Source organism: Dipteris shenzhenensis, chromosome 11 (genome assembly GCF_047967505.1).
Source record: "Dipteris shenzhenensis isolate YYH24624 ecotype China chromosome 11, Dip_SZ_1.0, whole genome shotgun sequence".
NCBI classification, from domain to species: domain Eukaryota; kingdom Viridiplantae; phylum Streptophyta; class Polypodiopsida; order Gleicheniales; family Dipteridaceae; genus Dipteris; species Dipteris shenzhenensis.
This window is the reverse complement of record NC_141606.1, coordinates 12,861,739-12,871,663: the sequence shown is the minus strand read 5'-3', so window position 1 is coordinate 12,871,663 and position 9,925 is coordinate 12,861,739. Positions and strand designations below refer to the sequence as shown.

Below are 9,925 nucleotides of genomic sequence, written 5' to 3'. Positions count from 1 at the left end.
CCTGCAATGCAAATGAGGCAAGCTTCTGTGTGTCATTCCAATTTTACCACAACTTTGTGTGTGTGTGGGGTTTGTGTGAGTTTACTATAGCTGTGGACCCTGTGTCCACCGGACCAGGGCGCGGGTGCCCCTCGATAGGACAGGTGGGTGAGTGTAGGGTGGGTGTGTGAAAAAAAGAAAGAAAGCCAATGAGATAAAGATGCCATCGATGATGATGAGAAGGAACAACCAAAGAAGGTAATGAGACAAAGATGAAGTTGATGATGATGAGAAGGAACAACCCATCATTAATTAAGTTTTATAGATATTGCACCGGAGGGGAGGGTTTGGGGTTTACATTTTGAGTCTCAAGAATTTTATGGCTTAACTTACAGTTGAGCAATTGCAAAGTTTATGATGATGACACAATAATTGTCCTATGTCAGCTGTATATGATGATGCAATAGCCTTCCTCCTTAAGAGCATGCTAGCCGAACGTAATTCTCTAGTCACTACCTTGAAGAATTTGCCATCACCAACACTTGAAAGGTGTGTTCTAGCTCTCTTGGAAGTAGCAGCATGAAACCCTTCGAATTCTCGATGAAATTCTTGGTCAAGCCAAGACCTTGAGATTTGTAAATCTTGATTTAATACTCTAAACAATGCACTTAAGTAGCCTACGAACCATCCTCACTGACATCCTTGTTCCACTCTTTATTACTTACATTTAAAAACACCACAAGACACCATTCAAAAGATGTAGGATGGTAAAGTTGAGATACAGCTCCCAACTCCATGGTTGCAAACGCCTATTTGAAGAAGCTTTTCCCATGTCTTGGACCACCAATACCATCATCTCAATGTCCAATTTAGAAACTTGGGACCCCATGGGAAACATAGGCAAGTAACAAACTATCATCGTTGGCTAGTTCATGGTCAAATTGTATAAGCCAAAAATATCAATGTAGTGGAGTTCATCTCTCGAGAGTCCATGTACTTCCCATCACTAGGGTGACATCCAACCTCCTTAAATGCCATCTTGCCCCCTCCTATTACCTCTCCTCATAGACCATCTTTCCCTAGAGTGTTCATTCTAACAGTTCGGTTGGGGGCAAGCTTCCACTTCATTGCTTGTCTTTCCGTGCACATTAAGATGAGACAATGCTTGAGCGTTGCTTTGTGATGGTCCATGGTTTAGACTTTGCATGCTTGTGTTGATTATGATAAAGGTCAATCTTCTTGATTGGCCTAGTTATGATTTGGACGGATGTTGCTTGTGGGGGGGTAACTTGAGAGCCCTTATCTCGATGACCTTATAATTATTATGTGGACAGGTCTTTTCCCTGCTTGTCTGCATGGATGGATATCTTTTGGGTCCTCTTAAGAGTTTTTTTCCCTTTATCGTAGAAGTCCCTCCTAGCTCATGGATTTGGTATGATGATGTTCATTATTTTGTTTAAGTTGAGCTTCTCCCCTTTTTGCAAAATTCTATCTATATTGAGTTAATATTCAAGAAAGTTGAAACATGCTTAGTTATTTTGAGACTTGATTGAGTATTATGAGAGGATGAGCCTCATTGGTCCAGACGTGTAACTTAGTTCACCAAGCTTTGCTAATGTACGTGTAGTTCAATGGAATTTTTATTATTGCACATGGACTAGTTCTAAGTAGCAAGTTGCCCTTTCTTCTCTATGCTTGATGAATTTCTCCTTATTTGTGTAGTTTAGTTAGCCATGCCTCTCTAGTGTTTTTGATGCAATTTGTCATTGAAGTTAAATTTTTTGGGTTGATTATAGGTTTCCATAGGTGCTCTAGGTTCTTCCTCTTCTACATTGCTTTCCCTTTCTTAATGATCATTATCTTCTACTTTTGATCTTGGTTTTTTAATATTTAATAATAATAATATAATAATAATAGATAAATCATTTTAATTTGCATGATATAGCATTTTCGTAAATCAAAATTTTGAAGCTGCATGAATAATACGAATGGTTGAAATACATTGAGTTGTCTCTCAATCGAATAGCACATTCTATATAAATTTTAGAATATCATAGTAACTCCATCAAGTTTATAAGTCTCAAATCCAAAATTATGATTTTATCCAATCAGGTACATTTAATACAAGCTTTTACATTTGCCATATAACCCAACTTGGGAGAAAGGCTAGGAAAGAGGTTATAGAGAAACTATTACAAGACTTCTATTCATCAACTATGTCTTCATTGTCGATGTCACCCCCCCTAGTGCCAAGTTTACTTGTTCACTTTGCATTAGTTTGTATATGGATTTTAACAAAGTTGGATGCCGTCATGGCCTCCAACTCCTTTCTATTATACATAGTGGCTCCTAACATTCAGGACCACAAGGGTTGCTTCTCCGTTGTTTTGTCCAACGATCTTTGTATCCTTGTACAATAGAAATATTACCTTGACTATTGGAGCCCAATAGTACTAACACTTCCATTTAGTTTGGTGAAGCTTTGTGTGTAGGACTTAAGCACATCGGATAGATCTTCTCATGTGGTCACAAATTGCTCCTTATGTACATCCATGTGAGACTTAAAAACAACTTTTGTTTTCCTTTTGGTTGCTCCACTATAATGTTCACCATTTGGATCTCTAGATCATCATCCATCCAATTTGTATTGGTCCAAAAACCATCCATTAGTTGTGTGGTTGCTTAAGCTAATTGTTTGAATCAAGTAATTTTATATGTCCTCTCAATATGCAATAATAGGAGAAATGAAGGATGGGTTGACATTTTTTTATTTCCATAGATCTGAGAGTGTCGAAAAGTGACACTACAACTGGATCTTCTTTGATAGTATAGGATGACCATTAAGATTTTGCTTTCATAGTTATATTCCTTCTTGTGGTTTCCATGTCTTCATTAACGGGTCCATCATATATTGCATGATGGTAATACCATCTCTAAGAACGAAAGAAAATTATTAGAGGCTTCTTATGTCCAACCAATACATCTTTCCATCACATGTGTAACCTTTAATAAATATTTTGAAGTTTGGTATCTCTTGCATAACGTGGAACACATCGATTCAAAGAGAGTCACATATGATTGTGGAGTCATGGCTAACTTCACACAAGATAGCCGAGCGTTCGCTTTTTACAGATGCCATTCCTATTTGAAGAAACTCTCGTATTTTCATGCCAAAATGTTGTCACTCTAGTAATGACTTCTGCACTTGGGCTGTCTCTCCTTTTCCTGCATTATGTTGAAGCCCACGGACTTCTTGGATTGAGATGATCGTGCATTATTTTCGCTCTATGTTCAACCAATCTTCGACATTATGCGTCCATGCCGTTTCTCTTTGTTTTAGGGGACACCAACATAGCTAATGTCACCCTCTTTGCAGCTAGTTGATCTAATCTGTGCACCCCTTTCACTTTTTGTAGGTCGTTTCTTAGGTTAGACAGCATTGCGTCTTGGGCTTGTATCTCTCGAGGTGTTGGTAGGGTTGTCACTATATGAACTTTAGAGTGTAGGCTAAAGCTTGTAAAGACTCGAGACTGGTATTCACCTAAATGGCCTGATGTTGTTGCCTTGAATGCTCCCACCAAATGTGACACCACAGCTTGTGTTCTTTGCTCCGATGGAAATGATCAAATGCGTTTATCTGCAACTGCTTCCTGCTGCTACTCTGCAAGAAGCCTTCTTTCTTCTCGTTGTTTCTCTCTTTGGGTGGTAGCACATTTGGCTGGACTAAAAAGCAGTGTCCATGGACACTGCTTTTTCAGTGCTTGTAAAAGCATCTTTTAAATTGATTGTGAGACTAGTAAGGAGTGTAGATTTGAAAATAAAAACCACGTCCCATGTCCATGATGCATAACTAACAAAGACACTGTAACTGCCAGTGTAACTTCTCTTTTTGAAACCTCTCGCTTTGAATATGCAAGCTGGAATCTCTCTCCGTCTCTCTCTCTCTCTCTCTCTCTCTCCACTCCTGGTTCTTTCTTTGCATTCTATCTCTCGGAAACAGCCTCAGAGTAGCAACACTTCAAACAGATGCTGGAAGTGGTGAGATCTTGAGTGGAGTGGAGTCTACGAATTCCACTACCAGTGAGGAACAAATCAACCTGAGACCAGAGTAGAGTAGCAGCACTTCAAACCAACGAAATATTTGCAAACACTCTTGCTGAATTAACAACGTCCCCAGGACCATCAAAGTTCATACTCAGATTTCTTGTCAAAAATTGGTACGTGCCTCTACAGGAAACGCATTTGCTTTTCTATTTCTTAAATGACATTGCAAATGAGTTCAGGTGGCGATGCTTTATGATACTTTTTGCAAGTGCATCTAGTTTATTTGTCTTCGGGACCTCTGAGGATGTCAATGCAGAGACATTGACACAACTAACCCATCAAGAAAAAGAGGTAGACACTGTCTAGAGAGTATGAGGCTGCAAAGAAAAGAAGTGAGCCATGGCAGATCAAGAAAATGTTATATCTGACATGGACAAGAGACGAAAGATAGCAAAGGAGGTGGTTTTCTTCTTTGAAGAACAAACAAGAGGAATGGACTCAGAAACGAGAAAGGATATCTTCACAGAAATCTTGTTTCATCCCAATATCAAGCATTTGCATAGTGCCAACGAAGAAGTTCAGTTGTTGCAGGAAACAATCGTAACCAATATATGCAGAACCTTAACCCATGTCCAACAACCATGGAGCCATGATGAAGTTTTCTTCAAAAGGTCTACTATGATGATGTTGATGAATTCTGATGGGCAAGAATGCCAAGATTTCAGCATTGCAAAGGCTTCCAAGCTTTTGGGTATCCACATGAGAAACTTCTACTCTGCAAAATCTCGCTTGCCCATCGAAGAACATGGAATGTTGTCGCTATCCTCCTATCGAAGACAACAACAATGATGCAACATCATTACACAGGAGGTTCAAAATATTGTGTCTGTATTTTGGACCCAGGAAACATGGGTGTGGTGTCCCCCAATAAGAAAGATGTTTGTAGAAAGAGGATAAGCAGAAAAACCTATGTGAAGTGCCCTATCCATCTTCTTGAGGAACCTCAGGTTCGCCTTCCCATGATTGCTTGTCTGAGTCATAATGAACTGCTTCTAGATTGGTTTTTGCCATGATGAACTACTTCTAGACTAGTTTTTGCCATGATGAACTGCTTCTAGACTGGTTTCTTCCATAATGAATTGCTTCTAGATTGGGTTTTGCCATGATGAATTGATTTGAGGTTGCATTCTCACTACTATGTGACTGCCTCGAGCCATGTAGACTCCAAGTTAAGGAATCACACATTCAAGTGGATCTTGTGTTGGACTGCTTTGTCAATGCCACTTGATCCTCTTGCATGGCCGTGTCACTCATAGCTTCTCTTGTAAATTCTTTGACAATGGTTTGTGACTAGTTTTTGCTTGTGCTTTACTGTGTGCTTTGCATGTGCTTTAGCAATGTTAGAAGTGTTTTCACATGTGCCCAGTTGGGTCTATCACTTTAGAAGTGCTCTTGCAAGTGCTTCAGGGCTGTCTTTTTACTTTAGAAGCTTCTATCGTATTGGATTCATGCTCAATGTAACTATTTACCATTATTGCTTTGTGCTTTGTGACTACTTTGAAAGTGCTTTAACATTGATTTGTGGCTGCTTGTCCACTTCTTTCTATTTGAGGAGTGCTTTACATGTGCTTTTCAGTGCTATGACAATGCTTTAGTGCTGCTTTGTCACTGCTTGCTTTTGTGATTGGTTTGGTAGTGTTTTAGCAAAGCTCTGTATATGGTTTGGCATGTTATTTGCATGTGCTTTTGACTTCTTAAATTTTGCTAAGAATTGCTCAGTGACCGCTTTACCACTGCTTTCTTTTTAAAAATTGCTTTTTGACAGCTTGATTTTTTGACTGTTTGTCAGTGCTTTGGCAAGTCTACTTTTGCAGTGCTTTGCATGTGCTTGTTACTTCTTTGGCAATGCTTTATGACTGCTTGTCCTTTTCTTGACTGCTTTATGAGTGCTTTTCCACTACTTTCTACTTGCAATGTTCATTTCATGAAATTTACAAGTTCTCTGTAAGTGCTTTGTGACTGCTTTGAAAGTGCCTTAACATTGATTTGTGGCTACTTATCAACTGCTTTCTATTTGAAGAGTGCTTTACATGTGCTTTGGCAGAGCTTTACATGTGCTTTAGAAGTACTTTGCATGTGCTTGTTACTGCTTTGGCAGTGCTTTGTGACTGCTTGTCCTTTTCTTGACTGCTTTATGAGTGCTTTTCCACTGCTTTCCACTTGTAATGTGCATTGCATGATTTGTGGCAACTTGTCCAGTGCTTTCTATTTGAAGAGTGCTTTACATGTGCTTTGGCAGAGCTTTACATGTGCTTTGGCAGTGCTTTGCATGTGATTTACATGTGCTTGTTACTGCTTTGGCAGTGCTTTATAACTGCTTGTTCTTTTCTTGACTGTGAGTGCTTTTCCACTTCTTTCCACTTGTAATGTGCTTTGCATGATTTGTGGCAACTTATTCACTGCTTTCTATTTGAAGAGTGCTTTACAGGTGCTTTGCATGTGCTTTGGCAATGCTTTACATGTCCTTTGCATGTGCTTGTTACTACTTTGGCACTGCTTTATGACTGCTTGTCCTTTTTTTGACTGCTTTATGAGTGCTTTTCCACTGCTTTCCACTTGTAATGTGCTTTGCATGGTTTGTGGTGGCAACTTCTCCACTACTTTCTATTTGAAGAGTGTTTTACAGGTGCTTTGCATCATGCGCTTTACATGTCCTTTGTATGTGCTTGTTACTACTTTGGCAGTGCTTTATGACTGCTTGTCCTTTTCTTCACTACTTTATGAGTGCTTTTCCTTTCCACTTGTAATGTGCTTTGCATGATTTGTGGCAACTTGTACATTGCTTTCTATTTGAAGAGTGCTTTTCATGTGCTTGTTACTACTTTGGCAGTGCTTTATGACTGCTTGTCCTTTTCTTGACTGCTTTATGAGTGCTTTTCCACTGCTTTCCACTTGTAATGTGCTTTTCCTTTGCTTTCCACTTGCAATGTGCTTTGCATGATTTGTGGCAACTTCTCCATTGCTTTCTATTTGAAGAGTGCTTTATAGGTGCTTTGCATGTGCTTTGGCAGTGCTTTGCATGTGCTGCTTTACATGTGCTTCACATGTGCTTGTTACTGCTTTGCATATTCTTGTTACTACTTTAGCAGTTGCTTGTCCTTTTCTTGACTACTTTATGAGTGCTTTTCCATTGCTTTCCACTTGTAATGTGCTTTTCATGATTTGTGGCAACTTCTCCACTGCTTTCTATTTGAAGAGTGCTTTACAGGTGCTTTGCATGTGCTTTGGCAGAGATTTGCATCTGCTTTGGCAGTGCTTTGCATGTGCTTTACATGTCCTTTGCATGTGCTTGTTACGTCTTTGCATGTGCTTGTTACTGCTTTGGCAGTGCTTTATGACTGCTTGTCCTTTTCTTGACTGCTTTATGAGTGCTTTTCCAGTGCTTTCTATTTGAAGAGTGCTTTGCATGTGCTTGTTACTGCTTTGGCAGTGCTTGGTGACTGCTTGTCCTTTTCTTGACTGCTTTATGAGTGCTTTTCCACTGCTTTCCACTTGTAATGTGCTTTGCATGATTTGTGGCAACTTGTCCACTGCTTTCTATTTGAAGAGTGCTTTACATGTGCTTTGGCAGAGCTTTACACGTGCTTTGGCAGTGCTTTGCATGTGATTTACATGTGCTTGTTACTGCTTTGCATGTTCTTGTTATTGCTTTAGCAGTGCTTTATGAGTGCATCCTTTTCTTGACTGCTTTATGAGTGCTTTTCCACTGCTTTCCACTTGTAATGTGCTTTGCATGATTTGTGGCAACTTCTCCACAACTTTCTATTTGAAGAGTGCTTTACATGTGCTTTGGCAGAGCTTTACATGTGCTTTGGCAGTGCTTTGCATGTGATTTACATGTGCTTGTTACTGCTTTGCATGTTCTTGTTATTGCTTTAGCAGTGCTTTATGAGTGCATCCTTTTCTTGACTGCTTTATGAGTGCTTTTCCACTGCTTTCCACTTGTAATGTGCTTTGCATGATTTGTGGCAACTTCTCCACAACTTTCTATTTGAAGAGTGCTTTTCATGTGCTTTGCATGTTCTTTGGCAGAGCTTTACATGTGCTTTGGTAGTGCTTTGCATGTGCTTGTTACTGCTTTGGCTTTGCTTTATGACTGCTTGTCCTTTTCTTGACTGCTTTATGAGTGCTTTAACATTGATTTGTGGGTACTTGCCCACGGATTTCTATTTGAGGAGTGTTTTACATGTGCTTTTCAGTGCTATGACAATGCTTTAGTGGTGCTTTTTTACTGCTAGGGACTTGCTTTTGAAGTGCTTCAAAACAATCGTCATATCAAAAGCTTATTGCCCAAGTCCTTTACATATTCTTTGACAGTGCTTTGCATGTGCTTGTTACTGCTTTGGCAGTGCTTTATGACTGTTTGGGCTTTCCTTTCAGACTGCTTTATGAGTACTTTTCCCCTGCTTTCTACTTGTAATGTGCTTTGCATGAAATTTACAAGTCTCTGTATGTGCTTTGTGAGACTGCTTTACAAGTTCTCAGTATGTCCATGGAGTGCTTTACATATGTGCTAAGATTTCTATCCAACTGTGCTCCCTTTGTTTTGCACATCGGCATAGGTTGAGTTCTTCCAATGATTCAAGGAAAAATTTCCAGAGATCAGGATTCAACAACGCTCGTTTGAGTGCTTGAAGCCCCATTTCGTTCGAAAGATGAAGGACAGGTACACATGCTATTGCATTTATCATGTGCAAATGTGTTTTTTGAAGGATGCAATCAATCAACTGAGGACCCAGAGTTTTAATATTCATGGAGCATGCTGCAACTGTGACTATAAGGTATGTGGAAATAGCGAAGGGGAGTGTGGTTGCAAAGCTGTTCAACATGCTAACATGGGTGTCACTAGTCTTTGGAATTCAGTGTTGTGCCCTAAACCTCTTGAAGCCTGCTACCACCATCGTGGGTGTCTTTTGGGTGACTGCAAAATATGTGGCCCACGCAAAATGTCATGCTGCCCATGTGAGATGAATTTTGTTTCCAAAAAGGTGATGGGGAAGGTCTTCTAGAATGTGGAGACAGGAACCATAGTGTAGGGGAAAAAGAAGCAAAGGAAAGACCTTATTGGCAAGGAGATGTATTGCAACGAACTTATACGGTTAATGAAGACTCACATAAAAATATTCATCAAGCACAATTACACTTGCAGGTGGCAGGCTGAATAGTTCAAAGAGTGTCAACTAAGGTTCCCCAAAGATGTTGTGGTTTCAGTGGTGGACTTCGCAGAGAACTATTCTTTCAAGGAGAAAAATGAGATTCAGTCCATGCATTGGCCCTCTAGCCAGGTTACAATTTTTGTCCACATAACATATATCCGTATTGGATTTGAGGTGAAGAAGACATTTCATTTTTTCATTTCAGATGACAAGGTGCACGATACCCTCTTTGTCCAGCATTGCTTTATGCTATATCATAGGTGGTTGTCAAATCAAGGGTTGGAGCTGACTAGGCATTGGGTTTGGTCGGATGGAGCAGCCTCTCAATTCAAGGCTAGAAGAACTTTCTATTTCGTTTCTAGATTTGAACAGCTAGTGGGTTTGAAGATGATATGGAATTTCTTTGGATCTGGACATGGAAAGGGTGAGCACGATGGGGCTGGGGCTGTTGTGAAGAGAACATTGACACATGAACAACTAAAGCCAAATGGAGCCACCTTAAAAAATGCAAGAGATGTCGTGGATTTTTTGAGGACCAACTTGTCTCATGGGGCTCAAGCCAGCTATGCATCTAAGGAGAGGAATGTAGGATGAGTGTTTTGGGAGGTTAAGGAAGGAGATATTGATATATCTAAACAGTGGGACTGCCAACCTATGCCACAGACACAATTTATGCATTGTATATG

At 39.9% G+C, this 9,925-nt stretch overlaps 1 pseudogene; it reads left to right on the top strand.

The window, feature by feature from the left end:
* Nucleotides 1–4,422: 4,422 nt before the first annotated feature.
* On the top strand, nucleotides 4,423–9,833 carry LOC147896624 (uncharacterized; annotated as a pseudogene).
* Nucleotides 9,834–9,925: the final 92 nt, after the last annotated feature.